The 25,242-nt window shown below is 40.3% G+C and overlaps 2 protein-coding genes across 2 annotated transcripts in view; one reads left to right on the top strand and one right to left on the bottom strand.

Moving 5' to 3' along the window:
• LOC119650667 overlaps positions 1-18,583 on the bottom strand; it is a 38,864-nt gene extending 20,281 nt beyond the window's left edge. Inside the window, exons 1-2 of the mRNA XM_038053619.1 lie at positions 18,443-18,583; positions 18,270-18,377 (exon numbers count right to left, since the gene is read on the bottom strand). The gene's annotated coding sequence lies outside the window, so the exon portion shown is untranslated. The remainder of the gene's footprint in view (positions 1-18,269; positions 18,378-18,442) is intronic.
• Positions 1-25,242, top strand: part of LOC119650675 (aminopeptidase N) — an 84,727-nt gene that overhangs the window by 37,836 nt on the left and 21,649 nt on the right.

The raw sequence follows: 25,242 nt of genomic DNA, 5'->3' as shown, positions 1-25,242 counted from the left end.
AGAACAACTTATCAGAGTGCAAATCGTGAGCCCATCGTATCTACGTAACATACCTGATCTAAAATTTGTTTGCCTGCCCATATATGACAAATGTTCTACTGAGTACAAATAAACACTTGTTCCATAATAAATTAACGTGTTATATTCCTGGATTCCGTATCTTTGATTTTGTAAGGACAAATGTGTGCGTTTAAATTGTGTAACTCTGAGTATTACAAATTTTGAGTCTGCGAAGCACTGTAAAATGACAAATAATCGATTAAAGTGTTATTAATTCTTTCAAAAGTCGGCTTGTTTCCTTTTATAGGAGACTCACATTTTTCGAATATAAATTCCTACCGCAATTCAAACCAATAATAATGCCCAAAGTTAGGTTCACTCTTAGTCTACAAACATCATAAAAATAGACTTAAAAGGATTAATAACAGCAGCGATTATGTTCAATTGTTGATTGCAATGAAATCACACATTCTTACAAGTAATAATTGATTTTACGGTATTGTCGCAGTGGAAAACAATGCATGAATAGTGTAGATTTTTTACCGCAGCGACAATACCGTGAAAGGTAAAAAAGTCATGAAAAAATTTAGTATCAAAATCGCCATGATTAAAACATGGTTGAAAAGGTTTGCTATTTCTAGTCTGGAAATCCCCGGAAGTTATACTTAACTTCCTAAGTGGTTCAAATGAACATAATTCAAGGAAGGAAGGTATAAGATAGCATGGACTTAACACTTAATATAGAACATATTGGAATATATAAAGGTGTGCCTGTTTGATGTGGATTAGTTTTTCTAAGGGAATTTATATTACCCTAACGTTCAGGGGGTTAGTAAGTCCAGCACCTCGAAGAAATATTTCTTTTGATAGCTTACTTTTCGTTCTTCTTTTGAAGATTTCTTTCCGCAGAATATGTTTATGTAAGGTACCAATTAATATTTTTTGAACATCACTTGCAAAATAAGGAAATCAAAACTCAATTTGTGGCCTATAAAAAGAAACGGGTTTCATTTTCAGAACCTATCCAAGGTAAAATTCTGCGATGTACTGCATGATATGGGTATCCCTGGAATATGTCCTGATCTAAGCACATCTCCTTTGCTCGTTAATTATTTTCGCACACCAGCTTAACGTGCCCTTTTGTCTTAGACGCGCAGATCCCAATTCCTTGGCTTGTCAGGTAAAAGACGATTCCCTGTCATTCCTATGTCGCGAACGAGAGAAGGGCTAACAGAAGTGGATATCCACCTGATTATCGTGGACCGATATCGTCGACACCATCAAAGAGCAAAAAAACGGATGAATTTCAATTTTTTATAAGAATGCAGGATATTTTTTCTAATTTAAAATTAATTATACCCCATGTGGGGTTCCATTCTAGTCCTGTGTTGTTTAATTATTAATTATTTATTAACAATGTAACAATGTTAACAATGTGAAAAATGGCATTTTTCACATTCGTTAGTTTAAGATGGTATCGACGATATGATGTCTGACTGCGCGAAGTCCTCCACTAGACATTACCCTGTTTCTTTCGTCAGTGAAATGCCTTTTAGTTTTAGCTTTTTTTTTTCTCCGAGACCAGCCTCTCCAATCTGTCCGAAAAGGCGGCCAATCTGAGGCCTGGAGAAGTATAGCAACCACAGCGGAACATAGCAGCTATTGCCATCTATTTTCTCAAATGCGAAGCCACACCTGCCGGTTCGCTTATTATACATTCATTTGCAGGTAGCCTACAGCAGGTTTTAAACGACGTTACATTTACAAAGGTCGATTTGAATCATCACTTTCCCATCGCAATTAACGCTTTTTGAACTCAGAACAATTGCCGCTTCCGACAGTATCCCTGCTATCCGCACCCTCCTCCATTCTCCAGCATAGACATGAGGTCCCAGTTATATTCTCCGGCACCGGCATCTCAGCATCACATCAATCAAAAGCACTTGTACATGCCTTCGTCAGATGTCTACATGAGAGACACTTGAAGTATTCCGTCGAACAGATCAACTCTCTAAGGCGTGGGAGATTTGTGCCTTAAAAGTGATCTCGCCTGGATCCTTGCAACATTCTCGCTAAGTTAAATCTTCGCCTAGTTGTGAAAGTCTTTGGCTTTACTCTCACCACTATTATGAGATCCTCTTTTTAGTTCTTCAGGATCCTGCTGACACCTTCCCCATCAAGTCTTTAGGATTGGGGTTAGCTCTTACCTTTTTAGTATGTCTGCGTAGAATATACTACCAGTACTAAAAATGATAATCGTCTCGAAGCGGATTCTCATTTCCTCCTTCTTCTTTTATCTATTATTTAATTGCCCACCTATGCACGCCTTTTTGTTTCTTATGAGTTGATTGCATAGGTGTTCCTCTTCCTGTTCCTAACCAAATCTGCGAATAAAGGACCGGCTGCCATTTATGTTGATTGCATTACCGCCGAAAGCGTAGTTCTAGGGCTTTCTTCTGATTCTTCTTATTCATGCCGCGGTTAGGACAGCATCCTGGCTCTCATTATATTGTTGATTACTTAATGTACGTTATGCTTGTTTTTAATAAATTTGAACAGGTCCACAATTTTTAATTATAATAATCATTGGTGTGAAAATCCAATGGAATCTGGGCTTTGAAGCATGTTAGAACTTTTTATTCAACACCGTGTAACGGTACACTGCTGGACTACAGTGCACAACAAACGTGAGTAAATGTGGTCAGCGTTGCATCATCCCTGATTATTAACCAGGTTTGACTTTGCTACTCATTTACCGTTGAGTCGATTACTATCTGACATCCAGTCACGGTAAAATTCTTCTGCCACCAGATTTGAACCGCGACCTTCCATTACAGCAGCCTTAGTGTAGTAACCACTAAACCACCCAAAAACAATGTTTACTCCAGGTAAAATCAAGAATGACCCCTCTACGTCAGACTTCTGCTTTGTGCCACAGTGACCTCTATTCCTGCTTCTAAAATGTGCGGGATGGTTAAAGAATTGCTTTGACTTACATCGCTTCCGCCATAAATATTGAAAGACATCTTATAATGGTTTCAACGCTCAATTCTGAGGAGCCTACTACACTCCCATGCGGCTCATGCAATTACCACCATCATTTTCCTCAAGGTCTGCTGCGCTTTCGTTATGGGTGATCTAAAGAGCAGCTTATTAGGTTTATGCACCTATTTTCCTAAGTTATTATACTTGCAACATTAGATAACCTTTAACCATTAGATAACTTTCGAAATCACTAAAGCTGGGTACCGCGTCCTACAAAAATTTTTTACCCAGTATTTCTTCATCCATATTGGTTTATTATTATGAATAATAAATCAGATTAAATTGAATAATCCGAAATATTTATTCCATATATCAATATTACGTGGTGTATAGTCATACAACGTGCACCGCCATATATATCATAGAAAATTCAAGGAACCTTTTATACGTCAAGCGTCGAGTTTTCCTATACCTTAGCGTTTCATTCTTATTTTAACCACATCTAGGAGCTTTTCCCTTCCCTTGCCTTAATGAAGAACCCCAGACATCCCGATTTTCCGCCGAGGTCCTCCAATTCGATATACATAAAATCTGTCTGGCGTCCTGGCCTATGGCATCGCTCCTTTTTCTACCATAGGTGTTGCCCTTATAGATTTTCCGGGCATTATCCTCACCCGAATGAGTTAAGTAAAATGTCCACCGCAATCAATTGAGCCGGATTTTATCCACAACCTGACGGTCGTGGTATCGCTCATAGATTTCATCGTTATATAGGCTACGGAATTGTCAATCCTCCTTTCCTTTCTTCTCTCGAACGTGGTCAAGTGTTCTCAACTTTTCTTGCTAAGAAGCAAGTCTCGGAGAAATACATAAGGACTGGCAAGATCATTGTTTTGTACATTAAGAGGTTTGACTCTATAGTGAGACGGTTCAAGCGGAACAGCTTTTGTAAGCTGAAGGCCCTATTGGTTGCCAACAATCGTGCGCGAATTTCATCGTCGTTGGTTTTTCTGGACCCTAGATAGGACTAATTATCAACGGTTTCAAAGCTGTAGTCCAATAACTTTATTGTCCTCATTTAACTAGTGGCACTTCATGTTATTGCTTCTTTGTTTTTTGGTGCTAACGTTGCCACCATGTACCTCGGCTTGCCTTTATTAATGTACATCCTCAGATCTCTCGTTGCGTGCTCGATCTGGATGAAGGCCGATTTTACATCTCTGATCGTTCTTCCCATAATGTCAATATCGTTATCATATTCCAGCAGTTGGGTGGACTTAAAGTGCATGGTGCCTATCGCATTTACATCAGCATCACGGATCACTTTTTCCAAGGCCAAGTTAAAAGGGATGCATAATAGGCATCCTCTTTTCTTAGACTGTTGTGGATGTTGAATCTTTTCGAGAATGATCCTGCTACTTTTATCTGGCCTTGCATAGCCTAGTCAATCTTATCAATTTTGTCGGGATAACAAATTCTCTCATGGCCGTGTATAGTTTTACCCTGGCTATGCTATCATAGGCGCCCTTCAAGTCGTGCAGAGATAATCTGATCTGTTGCTGATTCGCATGGGGCATCTTTGATATGTGCCGATTATATTTTGGGCGTATGGGGCTATCTCGCGTAGCAAGATAGCGGACAATATCTTATATATGGTACCCAGCAACGTGACGCCTCTACTGTACTGCGGGATATCCTTCTTATTATGAATCGAGCAGTTAATGTTTCTTTACCAGTCATCAAGCACTGATTCGCTGTTCCACACCTTGAACATAAGTTGATTGTGGCCTCCATATATAATCAGTTCGGCTGTAATTCCATCAGCTCTTGGCGACTTATGATTTTTAAGCCGATGGATTTTGCGAACTGTTTTTTCCATGATGGGTATTTTGGTGTTGAGTAGTTCATCAAAATACTCAACCCATCGTTACAACATGCCCATACGATCGGAAATCGGATTTTCCTCTTTGTCTCGGTATGATGAACATCGAGGTGTATAAGGCTTCCTCCTGCTGACTTTCTGGTAAAATGGCTGCAATTTTCGAGTTCCCAGACTTATTGGTTCTTCCAGGCTTCCTTTTTCTATCTGTAAAGCTACCTCTCTGCTCAACGAATTTCATTGACATTTCGTGATACCTCTTCGAGTGTTCGTGCTCCTTAAGAGTATAGCATTGCCTGGTATGCAGCATTCTTGCATTACCTTGCGAGCTTACATTCATAGTCGAACCAATCGTTCCGATTTTTTTGTGACGGGGGCCAAATGTGTTGGTGGCCGTATCAATGATAACGTTCTTTGGGTGGTTGTGAAGATCACTTGTCAATGCTTCATCTCCAGGATCTCTGTTCACTGCGATTATTGCGGCATCCATTTCCCCGTCATAAGTGTTGCAGAGGGTTTTGCTGTGGGTGGCTTCAGTATTCGCTCACATCTAATTGTCCTCGGTGGCAGGCTCATCAGCGGCTAGCTAGTTCAAGATCAATTTGGTTAAAAAGGGTCATGTTTGGAGACGTCTAGCTTTGTATATGGGCCGCTTTCCGCACAAACCAGGTACTTCCAACAACCATTCCTTGCAACACTGCTAATTGAATAAAGTTACAGTCAGTCCACGTTATCATTGGTATTTTTATGTAAACCAAAGAGACCAACGTATAGCCTGAATACGGGCTCCGTCCAAGTATGTTTTTGATATCTTACCTGTGGCAGGGTTTCACTTTTCGACTGACTAACAAAGCTACCCCGAACGCATGGTTTACTGGATGTATATGGTGTAGCGAATCTTCTTCAGGAAACCTGTCTAGCGGAACTCTTGTAACGCTGTTTCAGCCTTATATTGGGACAGGGCATCGGCTAGCTTCCAACGATCACCACATAGAGGCGAAGATACGGTTTCATTAGTAGAGCTATTACCGTTTGTTCGGTAGGCATTTAACAGGTATGAGAAAATGCGCTAATCGTCAATCCGTTTTCGTTGCCGGGTTCGTCGTTATTATATCCATCCAGTCTGGGGCTTCTCTGGTGGCTTCGTAACAAGTTACTTTCTATGTAGGGTTGTCAGTCTTACCAAACCTCCAACCTGGAGGGCCAGTCGGTACAATTTGCCTCGTTTTTAGCGCATGAGACTCGCCTTTATCCTTCTGAGTCTGCAGTTTTTCATTAAGAAAGATACTTCCAATGATCACCAGATAGGGTTTGGTAGTGGAGCTATTAGTATGGGTTCAGCACTCGTTGCTCAGGTTTTATACTCCATCGTGGCTACTAATCCACGTTTTTGTCCTAGGACCTATACTACCCTTTGACCGCCAAATGGTACCGTGGTCTATATTATGATATGCATTTCTGCAAATTGTATACTCAAGACGGTAGGGCTTCCAGTAAATTTCTAAAATGTACAATAGTAATACCCCTAAGCAAATATTGATATCGGATATATTTTCAGGCAACCGTTTATAATAAGGTTACAGAAGTTTGTAGGTCATGAAGCTGGTTAACCATGATGTCAATTTAGCTGGGGGCTATGTCTATTATATAAAGTATTTGCTACGATACAACTTCTCTTCCCCTTGTGACCACTTTTTTCACACTGAACCTATCCAATCAAATAACTTTCTCACACCGTTCAAAAAAAAATACAGCAAAACCTTGATATTACTTCACTTTTGATATCACATACAATTAGAAAAGCAAAAATTGAAATCAAAACGCACAAAAGTAAAGAGAAATCAAGGGTGGGCCCATTCTATTGGTTGGGAGTGTAAGCCCCTTTAAGAGTTATACATTGTATACATGTAGCTGTGTACATGATAAAAACAAATTTATGAATCAGGAAAAAGTTCTTAAAACATAATGCAAACATTTGATTTTCCAATTTTTGATTATTAATCTCCAAAATTAAAGTCTGCGTAGAAGCTTTTAATGTAAAGAGTAACAGCTAAGTAAATACAGATGTTCCATTTTTTCTAAGGAACTAGATTAAAATGCGTACTTGAGGTTTACATGAAACAAATGTCAATAACCACCACCAACACCAAAAAAAAAGCAATTTTTCTTTTTAAGGCTTAAGTGAAATTTAATGGATTCAAATATTTGAAGGGATTCAAATAATTTTAAAGTGGAGAAAAGTATAACAATTTGATTACCCAAATCTTTTTTTAAAAAATTAGAATTATTTAGAACATTTAGGACAAGGTCATGACTCTCCCATGTCGTATTATGTTGCATAACAATGTCAATGTTCTGATCATTTATATACATATGGGGCTCGAACTTCATATTTTGGAAATTATGACAATCAAAAATTTCATATTTATATGAATATTTGAAAGCGGTCGAAACTCGGATTTTTAAGGTTTTGTGTGGTCCCCATACATGTGAAAGGAGGGTGCAAAATTTTTTGTCATAAAATGTGGCCATGTGGGGTATCAAATGAAAGGTCTCAATTAGTACTTTTCGAAACTGGTTCAATATTTGATATTGGGTGAAACATAGGGGAATGAGGGCTCAAAATATGACCCCCAAAAAGTGTAACAGGTCTCGTTCTCAGAACCTATCCAACCGAAAAATCTGAAAAAAGTCTCAGTAGTGCATCTCTACGAAATCTAGGCCTCAAAATATATCCGGTTCCGATATCTGCATAAATAAACTTAATAATAGTATATTTCCACGTTTTAGAAATTTACCCGGCACCCCCCTTATGTTCATCCCAGAAGTACAAAATTTGGCATGCATATAATGAAGAATATAGTGCAGAATTTGGTCAAGTTTGAAGAAAATCCTACTATTATTAACAAAGTTATACAGGGTAAAACTTTACAATTTTTTGTGAATTTCGTGCATTCTGCAACCTGCATGACGTCATCATCACATATCAATTCGTCAATACCACACGAAGTAAGTTCGTATGAATTGGGTGGGAAAGAATTATTTTGTTTTAGTTTTTTAATCATTTGTATATGAATATCAATTATTCCAACGAGACATGTGTGTATGTAGGTATATAGTATATGCGTGCTAATGAACTTTGCGGGTAGTGCCTAATTCAGATAGATATAAGAAGTAAATCGGAAATATGGGTACGATCAATTTATATACTTGCCTATATGTGTACAGTATTCGAAAATAGGCAGTTTGTTTGGTTAGGGTGAGCGTAACATCTACGGCTGTAATATGTACGTATGTCTCGTAGTTTTGTAGCTGTATACGGGTAGAAAAATGTGCGTTGAAATTTCTTAGATAAGATGAACACAAAACCTTTATACCCGAAGCACGAGCTTCCGGTATTCCGACTTGTTATGATTTCATATGGATTTCTTCTGGGGCATCAACAAAAGAGAAAGCGTTTAATAATTGCTTTAATAATAATCGTTGGCACCGCAATCCAGTTGGATGTGGGCCTTGAACTGTGTGAAAGCAATTCATTCGATACCGTAAAGGTAAACTACAGGATTGCAGTGGCTTGTAGAAGGCAATGTGGGGTAATTATTACCTTGATTTGACTTACGCACACATTCACAGATGAGTTTAATTTTATTAATATGACCAAACCTTGCGCCACATCTAGGGACTTTTTCTTCATGAAAAACTGCAGAAGGAGGCGGATGAAGGCGAGTCTCCCGCGCCTAAAAACGGGACAAAATCTACCAACTGGTTCTCCAGGTTGGGGCTGGGTAGTGCTGATAACCCAAAACGGAAAACAGATGTTACGAAGCCACGGAAGGGGCCTCGGACAGAATGGATTTTACAACGACGAACCCGGCAACGACAACGGATTAACGATTTGCGCATTTTCTCATGGAACGTGCGCTAGCCGATACCCTGTCCCAATATAAGGCTGATGTAAAAACGTTGCATGAGATGTGATGGACAGGGACTGGTTTCCTGGAGAAGAGTCGCTAGGCCATATATTATAGCGGCCATCTAGTAAACCATGTGCTCGGAGTAGGTTTCTTAGTCAGCCAAAAAATGAAATCTGCTGTTATCGGCTTTGAAAACATAAGCGTCCATGCGTCAAAAACCCTTGCCCATTAGGACCGAGGCCCGTCCTGGCGCGTCGGCTGAGGTAAATGCCCCAACATTTCTCCGAGACTTCAAATTTTTTCTGAGCTTTTTTTTTGCTTTTAACGACATTGAATACCTTTTCTTGGTTGGCCTGTCGGAAGACCTGTCACCAAGAGAGATCAGGTAAGATTTAGCATAGTGAGGTAACTCCAACTATACGCTATTTATATGTAAACAGGTTGAAATACCGGAAGATTATTCTTCGGGTATGAAGGTCTACTTTCTACGCACATTTTTTCAATCCTATATAGCTAAAAACCCTCCTTTCTATTTTTTTTCAACTACAAGATACATACATAGATATGTATTCCAGACATAGATATTATGTTTACCTTAAACAAACAAATATTCCTAAATACTGCACATATCTATGCAAAATTGATTGTGCGCATATTTCCGATTCACTTCGTACACACACAAAAGCATACATATGTACATATACAGTACGTATATTGAATATCGTTGATTTAATGCATAGTATAGTTGGGTTTCCTTCAAACTTTACAAATTTGTGACTTATGTTACCCCTTATACCAACGCCATTTTGTACTTCTAGCATGAACTTAGAGCGGGGTTCGGGGTACATTTCTAAAATATGGTAATATACTATTATTAATTTTAATTGTGCCGATATCGGAACTGGATGTGTTGTGAGATTTCGTTCAGATGGGTTGTGATTTTTTTCAGATTTCAGAAGAAAATTGTTGCACCCCCTTCGCGCTCAACACAAATTAGCACCACTTACTTTATGTAAAGGGATTCACAGACCACACATGATCACCAAATTTCGTGACAATCAGTCCAGGCATTTCCGAATAAACCGGGTGACAGACAGACAGACAGACACACATTAAATCGATTCTAATAAGGTTTTTCTTCATGAAAAACCTTAAAAAGTATCGGCTCGATCGTACGCGTGGATCCATTAAATTCAGGACCCAAGCGCGGCGATCAAGAGGGAAGATCCACGAGTTGCCACATCCTGAATCGATGGTTATCCTGCCTCAGATTTATTTATTTATTTATTTATTTATTTAATGAGGACAATACACAGAAAGCAAATTTCTTATTACATATTGTCCTCAGAGGGAGGAGCAAGTAAATGACATATTTTGCGCTTAAAGCTAGAGAGGGACATAGAGTCAAATGAACCAAGCTGTAGGGCATTGTACGACCGGCAAAACCTCGGGATTGGAGAGTGAAAGTAAATCTCGAGCTCGGCGAAGGGCACATCAAAAATGTCCGTATTACGTGTGTCATGAGACGAGGCGATACGGAGAGTAATATCCGAGTTGGCGGAGCAGTCCATCAGACCATTGCAGAGTTTGAAAAGAGTACACATATCAAGGAAAATACGGCGTTGCTGTAGGGAGGGGAGATTGAGGGTGCGGAGTCGTGACGGATAATCAACCCGTGGAAGGTTCTTTTTGTAAAAGAGGGTTCGGGTGAATTTGCGTTGTACAGCTTCAAGAGCGCGCCCGTCACGGATGCGGTAGGGGGACCAGACTACAGAGCAGTATTCAAGGATGTTTTTGACAAGGGAATTGAAGAGTGTTAAGGAGGGCTGGATTGAGGTAAAGTCGGACGAGGAACGTAGGATAAAACCAGACATTTTGGAAGCTCTATTGATGATGTCAACGAAGTGGGAATTGAAACGAAGTTTATCGTCGAATATTACACCCAGGTCTTTGAAGGAGGTCAGTAGTGAAAGGGGTTGACCACTGAGAGAATAGGAAAAGGATGATGGGAAGGGTTTCAGGGAATAGCGCATCCAGTGGCATTTGTTGACATTCAGTGTTAGCTTGTTGAACGAACACCAACGGGCTAAATTATCAAGGTTGGATTGTAAGAGAGCACAGTCCAATGGAGAGGAAACAGAGGCAAACAATTTAAGGTCGTCTGCGTAGAGCAAATACGGACAGGTGAGGATGGAGGCGAGGTCATTGATAAAAAACAGGAAGAGTAGCGGGCCAAGTATAGAGCCTTGGGGAACACCAGAGGAAGGAGAGAAGGAACGAGATGAGTGACCATGAAAAGAAACTTTGCATGAACGGTATGAGAGATAGGAGGAAAGCCAGGAGATGACTGAGGGAGGGAACTCTAGCGAAGAAAGTTTAGAGAGGAAATGTTATGGTCAACGGTGTCAAAGGCTTTGGAGAAATCAGTATAAACAGCATGTACCTCCTGTCGTGAATTCAAACGTTTAGCAACAAAGTTGGTAAAGACCAGAAGATTTGAAGCCGTTGATCTATGTTTCACGAAACCATGCTGCTCTTTGACAATGAGGTGACCGAAGTGCGCGGTCAACCAGTCGTTGACGTATCTTTCTAGGATTTTGGAGCAAGAGGAGAGAAGGGAAATGGGGCGGTAGTTCACAGCAAGGGAAGGGTCACCGCTCTTGAGGATAGGAATGATGAGGGCCTCTTTCCAGAGACGGGGAAAGTAGCATTCGTCTAGACTTTTGTTGTAGATTATACACAGGGGGAGGGAAATGTGTTTTCTACAGTTAAGGAGGAAGAGATTAGGAAGCCCATCGGGGCCAGGTCCAACATTGGGGTCAAGGTTACCAATGAGGAACTCAACCAAGGAAGGCGTAAGGAGAGGAATGGCTAGTGATTCGGAGGAGTCTGTGGTTATGAAAGGTGTAGAGGGTGAAGGGCTCGAGGGAGAAAACACTGAAGAGAAGTAGGTGCAGAGAAGGTCGCAGGATTGTTGTGGGGAGTTGGCAGTGGAGTCAGCGAAGCTGATAGAAGAAGGGACAGAATGAGTTGGGTTACGAGAGTTGCGAGCGTGAGACCAAAAGAGTTTTAAGTTACCGCGGGCAAGGGCGGCTTCGACGCTCAATAGGTACCTTTTACGCGCCTTTCTGACCATTGACTTCACAGTAGATCGTATAGCTTTAAATTGAGCAAGGTCGGCGTCATTTTTAGAAGCCCGAAACTTCTTCCTCAGTGTATGTTTCAAGCGCATGTTAAAATGAAGTTCCGTTGTGAACCAAGTTGGGAAAGAACGTAGGCAGGGAGGGGAAGAAGGGACATAACAGGAGAGGAGATCAGAGAGGATATTGTAGAAGGTGTTAAGAGCTTGATCACACGATGAATTACTTAATAAATGAACCCAGTTGAAAGACGCTAAAGCTGAGTTCAGACCGTCAAAATTGGCTTTGCGGAAGTTGAACTTAGTGGGTTTACGCTTGGTTTTGGGTTTTGAACGAGGGAGCTCCGCTTCAAATTCAACCGCGGGATGGTGAGCGTCGGTTTTTACATACGGGGATGTGCCAGGAAATAAAGAGAGGTGGCGCTCGGGGAGGTTGGAAAGGAAGAGATCGAGAGTGCGGCCCAAGGAGTTTTTGGTGGTGTTGAAATTCAGGGCAGAGCAAGTATACATAAAGGAAGAAAGTGGGAGGAAAGAATGGGAGAGGTTGTTGGAAGGAATTGGAAGACTAGGATGATTAGGCCAGTTGAGCATGGGGAGGTTGAAATCTCCACAAAGGAAGAAAGGGAGGGAAGGGAATCTGACGGTAAGGAGATCAGACAAACTGTCAAACAATTCTTCATACAGGTGAGAAGGGCTAGCACAGGGTACATAAACACAAGAAACAATGAACGGGAGGAAGTTGGGCGGGGAGACACGAAGAGCAACACAATCAAAAGGAAAGCCAGAGGAGGAGAAGACGAGTTCAGCGGGGAGTGAATCTTTTATAGCAATTAGGACTCCACCGCCAGTGGACTTACGAGAAGCATCCCGGTCCCTGTCACAACGGAAAGTTGAGTACCCTTCTGGGAGCTCGGAGTATAATATGGCATCGTCTAGCCAGGTTTCGGTGATACAGATGGCATGGTGTTGCTGAGCCAGCGCGGATGAATTGAAGGCCCCCAGCTTGGTTCTTAAACCCCTGACGTTCTGATAAAACATACGGACAGTGAACATGGATCCAGTTATATAGCTCGGCGAGGCAGGCGGGTTGCCCTGAAATTTACCCGCGAATTGGGGCGCTTATACGGCTTTATGAATACTCCTTCAGGCCAGAAAGAAGGGTTGCCGAGGACATCAACTTCGTGTGGGTAAGTAACCTTGAACGATGCAATGACCCGGTCGGTGTTGTCGTCTTTTGTGAGTTTAATGCAGGACAGAGGAGAAAGTAAACCAACTTTGCTCCTTATATACTCCAGAACATCGTCCGTAGACGTTGTGAACGCTAGCCTCGAGATGAAGAGCTGTTTAGGTGGGGACGCCACCTTTAACTTGGGCCCACTGGTATGGCTGGTTGAAGTGCCAGGATATATGGCGGCAGCGGGAAGCGGAGCTTCGTTGGCGACTGGAACGATGTCAGAGAGTGGGGCGGCTGTGTTCCGATTCAAAACTTGCTGAGGAGGCTGCGGATATTGTCCCCTCGTAGGCGCGATGGAGTGAGACAGGATCGGAGGCTCGGTGGACCGTAACTCGTCGCATGGGGGCCGCTGGATTAGGGGTGTAGACCCAGTGGAAGCAACCCTGATGTAGGAGGGCATTGCAGGCGAATTCAATACAGAATGAGAGGCCTGGTGCAAAGACTCCTGAGACGATGTTGAGGCCGCATTGTTATGCACAGTAGAAAGCGCCTTTTCGGAAGCCACAGTCTCGTCTAACGGATTCCTGAGCCGTCGGGAACATGCAGATGACGACGTCGATCGCTGCATTTTTGGCACTGCACCAGTGTTGCGGTTCACGTAATCGGCGGAATTCAGTGATTGGGCTGAATCGGGGGGCTTCGTATGGTCGTCCTTGGCAGAAGGAGATGCAGACACAGCTGGAGGTATAGTAGAAGAAGCCGCCGGTAGAGGGAATCCATTTGACTTCGGTACCAAAGCGGAAGTCTCAACGGCACGCTGAATGGCGGCCAAGGTCGAGGACTGTTTATTGAGCAACTGTATTGCATCAGACAGCGTGGAGCCATGGCAAGTGTTGCAGCGATAAGATATGTTTTTAGCGAACTTTGCTCGAATCTCTAAGAATACTGCGGGAATACCTAGACATTTGAGGTGGTAAGATTTCCCGCAGTATCCGTCGCAATCGAGGAACTTAGAGCGCGCGGATTCAGGCTCGTTACACTGTGCGCATCGGATGTCGTAAATTGGAGGTGACGCCATTATTCAATAAAGTAAAATATAAAATAATTGCCTACAAATATGCAAATCGCAGGTGAATTATTATGCACAGACAAAAAGTTGCGTCGATTAAAAAGAAAATGTAAACGGAATAGCACGCCGAAGGGGGCAGGAAAGAGTAATTTGCCAAAGAGTAATTTGGATAACAGGATTATACACTGCGAGATTGTTTGAAAAATAGAAATAAAAAAGTTCAGGTCAGATTTCCACAACTTCGAACCGACGGCTCCGCGATTTAAAGGCAGACGCTCTCGCACTGAGTTATATATAAATTGTTAATTTGCAATGTTTGCTGCACTATAAAAAATGTCAACACGCAAGATGAAAAAAACCAAAACAGTAAGCCAGTAGTTAGACAGACCGTTAAAGCCACTATTCCGACTGTAATTTTCACTTGAATTCACCAAAAGAAAACACCTTCACTTTGTTAATTACAGACCCGAAGTAGTTAATACCACGAGGAAAGTAACGAATATGGAAAAATGTTAATGATAATGCCAAATGCAATCAGTAAATAATTCGGAAAAAAATTAAATTAATTCGGAAGGAAGCAAAGTCACAAGCACTCAGTTCAGTTGTTTGCGGAGACTGAGATCTTTAGGAGGTGCGATTTTTGGGTTTGTCATCGCCTCTTCAAACCTATATGGCGACGCTAGTTCATCAACATTGGTTTTCTATAATAGTTAGAAGGACATGATTTGCCGGGTTCGTCAATTAGTTTGAATGCTTGAGTCGATGCCAATTGAAGGGAGAACAAGCCACGGAATGTTATGCCGGTTTCTTCCACTAAGATGCCAAATGGGTCAAGTGACTATCGGTAGAGCATATAACCTTGACCCCATTTTTGGAGCTCTTGTACTCTTATAAAACTTAATTTAATATTTGTATACTTGCGACAAAGCATCCATGGCGAAAACGACTCTATCAATGATAGTGCCGAACATAGGAAGGGCCAGTATACTTTTGCTCCCCTCAATCAACGTATCATCATTCGTTCTATCACCTCAGTACGTCGTGTTTTTAGAGGTGGTCTGGTAACTGTTATGTCAGGTTGTGTTAGATCAACCAATTTTTTTCCATTTTGGAATGTTTTGTATGTTGATATTTAGCACAGTTTCTGGAGGTTCTTGCGTCGTGTCACTACATCTTGTAAACTTTATGTATGTAATGTTTAATAATAATAATAATAATCGTTGGCGCAACAATTCATATTGGATCAGGGCCTTGAAGAGTGTTAGAGCACTTCATTCAAGACCGTAACGGTACACTACAGAACACTGTAGGAGGCAATGTAGTCAGCATTGTTTGCAGAACTTGTTAATTAACAGCTTTCGAAGCCACGTCTACTACAGAATATTTGCAGGTAACTCAGCTGATTGAACAACTGTGAAGTTTAACGGATTTTAGGGTTTGATTTTTCTACATACTTCATTCAGGGGGGTTTCGTTCCCAATACTTCGGGAACTCTTTGATTATTAGTTTATTGGTCTTTTCAGCTGTGTTTCATAATGAATGGTCACTGGTCTCAGAAGCCCCTCCAGAAATTGTTGGATGTTAAACTCATCCTATATAAACGCAATTTAAGGAGTTCTGCCGTCTGTTTTTTGTTTTAGAAGACCTATATATATGCCATTCTATCCATGATCGGGTTTTTCATGGAACAGAGTTGAGCCGAAGGTAGGATTAGGTATCTTAGACAGAAAGAGCTATTCTTGCTCTCTTGATATCGACACCTGGGTTAGTTGTTCAGCCCCGCCTGCATAGTCAACCCGTTCAGTTGTTTTTTCTTTTTACGTTTGCTATCAAGATGTGGAGGCCTATTATGGTGAAAATGTCAAAAACATCAGATTAGAAGTACCAATGGCCTAACTCACTTTCGGTCACTCTGAACGTGCTATGCGCATATAACAGTCTTTTTCTCACCTTTTTAGACGAAAGATTAACTACCACTTTCTCTTTGACTGGAAACGGATTGCTTTCTGGCACCCTCATCTAAAAGATTTTAATCTCCGCCATTTTCAGAGCGGCCGATGACACGAAATTTGTATAATTTTGGTATCAGTCTGACTTATCTCAAAATACTATAACATATTTAGGTTATATGTACTAACAAATTCGGTGGAATTCCTACTAGTATTAATCACAATTGTCACTTTTGTATAAATTTATTGTAACTTAGGCTATTGAATATCCATATTACACTGAAGTGAATAATCTACTAGCTAGTTACTAGCTAGATACAAATGGAACAGTTTGCATTCATATATTATCACATAAGAAATACAAGCACCAGATTTTCGTTTTTCTACTTGTTTTCTGTTCTTCTTGGAAATTGGTGCATAGTACCCTAATTACCCGGTGGACTACCCCTGAATCAAACCGTCACTCGCTCCTGAACTCAAACCAGGACTGTGTATTTCTCTTCTCTCAGATGAACCGAACATAAAGCAAGCGACACTCTTGCTAAATTACGATGTTCATTTCGTTAGCATTGCCACCTTTTGCTTTTTCCACCAGAGAAGGAATATTCCGTTTTTAAGGTTTTATGTGAAATAAAACTTTATTATTAGATTACACCCGATTTATTTGGAAACGGCTGGGCCTCACGGAAATTGGTCGGAGCATGTGGTCTGTTGTTCCCTTTACATAGATCAAGTGGCGCCATTTTATGTTAAGTTTAAGGGGGCTCCTCATACATGCGAATAGAGGGTGCAACATTTTTTACAGAATGTGGCCATTCGACCCCCAAAAAATGTAACAAGTCTCGTTCTCAGAACCTATCCAACCGAAAAATCTGAACAAAATCAGAGTGTTGTAGCTAGACGAAATCGAGGCCTTAAAATACATCCCGTTCCGATATCTATACAAATTAAGTTAATAATAGTATATTGCCATATTTTATAAATTTAATTGAAAACCCCCCTTAAGTTCATGCTAGATCTACAAAATTTGGCACTCGCATAAGGGATAACATTAGGCATAACTTTGGAAAGGAAGGAAGGAAATCGATCCATTATTAACAAAGTTATAGAGGATGGAACTTTGCCATTTGCTGTGAATTTCCTGCATTCTACAACGTGTATGACGTCACCATCCCATATGAATTCGTCAATTTGTCACAACAAAGTGAGCTCACGTGAGCAAAAGGTACTTTAGATGTACATATGTATACTTTTATGAGGAAATATGTGTACGATCAATTTATATTCATGCACATATAAGTATAGTATTCGGTAATTGGCAATGTCTGCTCGTTTAGGGTGAGCATAACATCTGTATACATGTCTTGTATCTTGAAAAAAAGTATGAAGGAATATTTTGGGTTTCTAGTCATATGCGAATGGAAAAATCTGCGTAGAAAGTTTCTCACATAAAATGAAGAAAAACCTTTATCTCCGAAGCGCCAGTTTCCTGTATTCCGACTTGTTTTAACAAGCCTTCAAGTTACTACGAATAAGTCACGTCTGGTCTCTACTGCTAGTTTCAAAACTTGCTGAAAATACTTCTCAAACCTGGTGATTAGAGACATGCCATAGCTATTGAACTGGACCACCCGTTATCCTTAGATTTTTCCATGGTAATCTTTAGCTGCATGGAAGCTAGTTACATGGAACTATGAACAAAAACATATTTAAGGCAAGGATTTTAAGAGATCAGAGATCCTTTTGAAATTTTCAATAGTCAGAATTCTGCGGATTACACCGGGGCCCAAAACTTGATAGAGTTGATTGCATACGAATATAAAATTTTTGTGCTATACGATAGCAGGGGTGATAATAGTATCAATAATGGGATTAATGGACTCTAGATCATAATCTAACAACGTGCAAGGATCTTTGTTTCTTTAATTTAATTAGTTGGGAAGAGAATTGAGACACAACAATCAGTTATGATCAATGATGGACATTTTATTCTATGCTTTGAAGTAATTCGTCTTAATTAATGCAATAACAGAACTTCATGCTTTGAAAATGCCACGGAACATTTCACGAACAATGTTGGTCTGGAATCTCAGCAGGATTTGTTGTAGATAAGATTCTTAAAATACAATAAAAAATAGTTGCAAACTAATGAATACATACCAGCTCATCTTTAGTGCTTTCCTGCGGTTTTTTGTCTATTTCGAACCAACTAAAGCAAGATCTCCCAATTTGAGCAAACGTTTTCCGGGCTGATTATCGGATACAAATCTAACAAATCGAAAATTGATTTCAATTATAAAGAAAAATCACTCACAAATTCACTAGGTACGTACTGAAAACTTTTACAGCTGTCTCCGAACAACTTCATTTCGAAAACGAATTAAGCCTAGGTCTAGTTATACTGCACTCATGGTTCTATGAACCACTTAAATCTAACTCTTTTTCATCGGCTTCAATTACTGACTAAGTTTTACATGTACTCGTATCATTCATATCCACATATCATTCATATCCGTGGATAACTCTCTTCACATTAGACGCTCAACATTATTGACGTTTCAACAAGTGATTATCCATATCTATCTCGGATTTTCAACACAGAACAACTCTAATAAAAAGTTACCTAATTTGATAATGAGGCTTGGGAGATAAGCAAACGCCATCCAGATTAGATAAAGATCTAACCGCCAGTTTAACAACATTGATTATCGATTACCGTGATTTCGCACGCCACTTGGCTATAAGTGATATGTATGATATAAAGGGATTACTGGAAACAAATCATTTGATTTATGAGTTTATGAGTGAGGGTTGTAGTCAATATTTATTTAGCTCAATATTCGATTGTTATTCTGATGTACTACAGGTTGTACATAAAACTTCCAAATAATGAAGGTTGAAGACACATGAATAGACATACGCCATGACCATCGTATATGCTAATATAAAGACACATACTCGTATTCATCTTCTGCAACAAGAATATAAACAAATAAAGCCTTCCTGTAGGCTGTTGTTAACAAAGCTACCAATTTGAAATCAAAGTGTAGTAAAAACTAGCCTTTAGCTCAGCCAGCAGCTAAGTGTGGCTACCCGTCAATCGCCGCCAATTATCTGATTGGTGAATCACGACAATTGTCTTTTTACCCCATTATTTTGAAACGTCGGAGCATTTTGAAAAAGAGGAACATCTTAAGAAAAAATAGTACAATAGTATATAAGTGGATGAAATTAAAAGGTTTTGAATTTCTTGAGGATTCTATATATCCATGAAGAAGAAGAAGAATTTTCGTTATCCTAAATATCCTAAACTTTCCATTATCATCGGTGAAGTGACCAGTGGTCTAAGAATCTTTAAAGGGATGTTTCCATGCAGCAACCTTTTCTTGAGGCCTTTTTGGAATTTTACTGTAAGAAAAGTATTATATTTGATATTTTTTAATGCGTTTTTTTTTTTAAGTATAACAAATTATAATATTTCGTAAAAAAAATCTAAGTTTAGCCATTACACCGTTTCGAAGCGGGGCCTACCTACCAAAAAAACGCGAGTCGATGGTCCACAGCGTACCACAAACATGCTTGATCTGAAATACAAATAGAGAATTTTTTTCAATCTTTAGTTTTGTGAATATCGTACGGCAACTTTACGAATTTTTATGATAATAATTTTTAAAGTGGTCTCAAGAAAAAAAATCTCCAATAATCATATTTTTGCCTTGGTGACAACTAATGCAAACTCTATTGTCTTTTGGGCAACAACCCCTGGGTTTGCTTCACCTATGGTTCGTGGATATGAGTATTCCTCCTTTCAGGCACTCATTTTTTCCTTCGACTTGCCTGTTGACAACATCTTTCAGTGCTGTTTCCACATACCTCGACCGACTGGTGACTGGAGTTTCCTCTTTTATCTTTAGCGTCATCTCAGCTTCGTTCGGGTACTTTTTGAACTAGAATTTCCGTAAATGTGAAAAACATAATTTTGAAAAGTTTGAAAAGCTGCCCTTGGGATATGAAGATATTTCTTGCTCTTAATTATTAACGAATTACATTTACAATAAATTCAAATGCACTCCTTGAAAAGACTACCGCCAAGTATTTATAAATACGCAATTTACATTGCGCTACGAGATTACGTAAGAACATAAACCGACCACATCCTGGGCGATCAAGCTTTAGCCTGTACCTGATAAGCGCTCGGAAACACGAATTTTGGTTTGAAATTTTTGCTGATTATCTGGGATAGCTAAGTTAACGATCTTTGTAATAAAAAAATCGATTCTGTAAACCTCCTAAAGTGATTTCCCCATAAGACCGCGGTATCTTTAAGTTCCCGAATCGCGCGAACGCAACGCGCAGATCTTTTTATCACCCTCAAAGTCATTGCAAACTTCTGGGAACTTCCATTTTGTTCAGCTGGGTGTACATTATTTCGGGAATGGCCAGGTGCGCCTACATGGAGACGTTTTTGGGTAAATTGATATCAGAAACGTCTCACCATAGGGTCAAAGCTCTTACTGCACAAGACAATGATCTTACCAACCTGCATGTATTCCTCGCAGACATGGCTTGTTAGCAAGAAGACTTGCGAACTCTTGGCCGCGTTCGAGAGATGAATCCTCTGAAAAACGTTTGGCCCCCTACATGAGGATGGACGTTTCTGTAGCCTACATAACGATGAAATCGATGAGCGATAACATGACCGTCAGGTTGTGGATAAAATCCGGCTCAGTAGGTTACGATGGGCGGGTCACTTAATCCGTATGGATGAGGATGATCCACCCCGGAAAGTCTATAAAGGCAATATCTATGGTAGAAAAAGAAGACGAGGTAGACCTTGCCTAAGATGAAGCGATGGCGTAGGTCAGGACACCAGACAGCTCGTTGACTCCATATTTAACCAGCTCAGCTGTAATTCCATCGGCTCCTAGCGACTTATGGTTTTTAAACCGATGAATTGCACAGACTTTTTCTTCTAGACTTGGTAATGGCAGTATTTGTCCGTCGTCTTCAGTTGGCGGGACCTCCAACTCGTCGATATTTTGTTTGTTGAGAAGTTCATCAAAATACTCAACCCATCGCTCTAATATGCCCATTCTGTCGGAAATCAGATTTCCCTCTTTGTCTCGGCAGCATGAACATCGAGGTGTGTAAAGCTTCATCCTGCTGACTTGTTGGTAAAACTTGCGCGCCTGCTACGGTTGCTCCCTGGTACTTCCAACAACCATTTCATGCGATACTGCTAACTGAATAATGCGCAGTCCGTTATCATATAGTCCCTACTTGCCTGTTAAAATCCCCAAGTATGATTTTGATATCATACTTGAACAGGTTTCGGGGGTCCACTCAACTGCCTCGTAGAAGGTATCTTTCTTCGACTCTGCAGTCTCCTCTGTAGGGGTGTGAACTTTTATGAGGCTTATATTTTTTAACTTGCCTCGCAAACGCACAGTGCATAGTCTTTCGCTTATATTTTCAAAGCCGATAACAGCAGATTTAATTTTTTGGTTGACTAAGAAACCTACTCCGAGCACATGGTTTACTGAATGGCCGCTATAATATGGTGTAGCGGCTCTTTTCAAGGAAACTGGTCCCTATCCATCGCATTTCTTGCAACACTGTAACATCAACCTTAAATTGAGACAGGGTATCGGCTCACTGCTCAGCAGCATTCGGTCTGTATAGGGAGCGCACGTTCCATGGGAGAATGCGCAAAACCTTAATTCGTTATCGTTGTCGGATTCGTCGTTTTAAAATCCATCCTGTCCGAGGCTCCTTTCGGGGCTTCGTAACATCGGTTTTCCGTGTAAGGTTGTTAGCCCTACCCAACGCCCAACCTGGACGACAAGTTGGTACTTTTTTCCCGTTTTTAGGCTCGGGAGACTCGCCTCTATCCTTCTCCGCCTGCAGTTTTTCATGAAGAAAGAACGCCCAGCGATCACCACGTGGAGGTGGAGATAGGGTTTGGTAATAGAGCTGTTGGTGTTGGTTCAGCAGGCGATTCCCAGGTTTTATGCTCCATCGTGGGTACCAATCCACGTTTCGCCCTGAGAACTATACTACCCTTTGACAGCCACACAAGTAGTCGCCGAAATATGCATATATGCGTTTTAATAAATAATTTTAGCAAAATAAAAGGAAACAGTTTTTGGATTTTCTTTTATATCAACAACTTTACTCAAACGATCTGAACGGAAGTTTTTGTTTACTAATTTCAAATATTCGCAAATTTCTCAATTACAATCTTACTATATTAGATTAATCAGCTATATTTCTTTTAAGAATCAAATCAGGCCTCATCCGCCGGAAAGTCTTCCGCAACGGTAGTATTATCGCCTATAAGACGTTGACATACCATACCATACCCCGGAAGACTGTGAGATTCAGATATGTTGTGTGTATCCCAAAAACACCTACCTCAGCTCAACAGCCCATGCCCGACCCGTCAGTGAAAAGCGCGGTACCCTAACTTTCCTTCTTGTATTCCGCCTGGTTGAGAATGCGGACCCGAAGTTTCGCCTATAGTCCATCCTACATATATAGGCAGGTGTTGTTGACCAAAGTTGGTATTAGACCCAGGATGTTGCAATGACCGTAGGGCCTCGCAGTCCAGTATGGAGGATGTGGGAGCATATCATAATATCCACTGCTGCTAATTTACGACCCGCCTCTCTAAATTGAAATCATTGCAACCACCAACTGTCCAAGTGAAGTAAACTCAAGGGGAAGACTCCTCCTCCAGGATTGCTACCTGTACACTTCTTATAGCGTCTGGAGAGTAATACCTTTTTCACGAAAAAAGGAGATAAATAATAAAATCCCCAAGAAGTACATCCGAATATTTGTGTGCTTTACGTTCGTGTACTGTAACAATAGTCAAATATGCACGAAAGAACATTTCGAAAGCTTCATAGATATGGAACTGGCAAGTTTCCGTATTAGATTCCCTAAAATGCAGAGAAGACTGCTTATGGAATGTTTTATATGAAACTGAAAATTTTGAATTGGGAAATGATGCAAATGCGATAAAGTCAGATATCTAGTTAATTCATATTCAAGAACATCGTTAATGATACGTCTGAACCCAATATACACATTTAAAGCGGAAGCTAGCATACGTCACATGCAGAAATCGGCTAGTACAAAAATTCACAACATTTGGTTTCAGATAAAATCAGATTCAGCTGAAAGATTAGATAAGAACCTACAAGAAGATTGTTTATCATTTCTCACTCTTGTGCACTCACGGCTCGTTTCATAAAATGATAAGTGGCAGAATCAAGAGCGGAACAAAAACAAAGCCCAGATACTAACATTTTTCGGCGAAAATAGTGAATCACGGATTCCTGTTTACTTTAGACAGATAAAATTAAAACCACGCATACCATATATATTTTTGGCGACAACATTGTCGACTTTAAATGATATATATTTGGTGCTATACATTGAGGGTTGTGGGGGAGTCAGTAGAGGGTTTAATATTCTAGATGATAGTTAGATGTGTTGAAAATATCGGGAAGAATGGTATAATGGAAAAGAGTTACTATCCTCTTCTCTCTTTCTTTCTGTGAACTTCTGCTAATAACTGGCAAGTAAGTGAAAATGGACACGGGGACAATTAGTGCGATGGTTTGCCGTTTTGATACCAGAACTCCCTATACCATGACCGTTATTGAGGAGTTCATGAAAGATAACAACACTTCTACCCTGCCGTTGTCCTGGCTCTGGCTAGAACGTGGCAATTGTGAAGGAAGTTCATAAGAGTCACAACTTCCTCACGCAACTTCACACCATCAGACTCTCTTCACTGCAGCAATGCCCCATTGTCTTTGATATGTATACCCTTTCCAAACTCTGTAATTGTCTGATGGACTACTCTGCCAACTCCGATATTATTTTCCGCATCGCCTCTCGAAGTACATGTAGCGCGGATATTTTTGGAGTACTCTTCCCTGAGCTCCTCCCTCTAAGGACAATACTTAACTAGGAATTCTCCTTTTGTGTATTGCTTTAATTAAATAAATAAATGACCATCCGCGGCGTTGACAGTGATCAACTATGAGGGTGAAGCTACCCCAAAGTTGACCGCTCAGGTCCACCTAAGTGTCCTGTCGGCACACACTTATACGATTCTGTGCTATCCACACTCTACCCTAAAATAAAAAGTTAGATAGGTAGAGTTGTTTAATATCAAATAAATACTTAAAAGGAAAAACTAAAAACGACTCTTTTTTCTTACCCGTATTCACTTATTTCACTATCCTGAAAAGTAGACGAACCAACTTTCCAGATAAGTGTCAGACGACCTTGAATTTGCAACTAATCGCAATTTGCAACAAATGGTTGGCCGACTGACGTACATAAATATCCTGATATGAATGGGATCGTTTCGTACAATGCGACTGATCATATATTTTGTATTGGTCCGAGCAATGTGAATAACTTGAGATTAACATGGCTCTCATGACTCCGATGTGAGGGAGATGCTACATCTAGAACCGGCAATAAAAGCACTTTTTAGTGATTTTTTTAACAGACTAGTTTAACTTTTAGACACGGGGTTTTCTGTAGTAAAAATTACACGCTTTGTTCTATAATTTTGAATTTTAAAACTAAATTAGATAATTTGAAAATTGACATTTGAATGTGTATTTGCCTCATTAGTACGTAATACGTAATATATGCATAAATTATGTGAGAGTATCCACTTTCGGGTGTTATTGGCATTCAAAGTCTTGAATTGCAAAGAAGCAATTTCGTGGTCTAAATTAAAGGGGTGTAGCTTATTACTAAAAATTACAGTAATATACCATTACAGCAATATACTATTATTAACTTTATTTGAACAGATATCGGTATGAAGGGTATTTCGGAGCGTAGGTACCATATACTGGCAGACTCCTGATTTGTTCCAGATTTTTCGGCTGGGTATTTTCGTTAAAGAGATGATTACTTTCGACCCCCCGCACTCCCCACTTTGCTAACAAATGTCAAAACTAATACCGTTTTCGTACTAATCGAGACCTTTCATTTGATATCCCACATGGCTATATTTGATGAAAAAGAAATGTACGGCCCGCTTTTGCATGTACGGAGACCCCCTTAAATTCGACGTAAAAAGATGTAACTCACTGTA

Source organism: Hermetia illucens, chromosome 1 (genome assembly GCF_905115235.1).
Source record: "Hermetia illucens chromosome 1, iHerIll2.2.curated.20191125, whole genome shotgun sequence".
NCBI lineage: Eukaryota > Metazoa > Arthropoda > Insecta > Diptera > Stratiomyidae > Hermetia > Hermetia illucens.
This window is presented reverse-complemented; position numbering and strand designations above follow the sequence as displayed.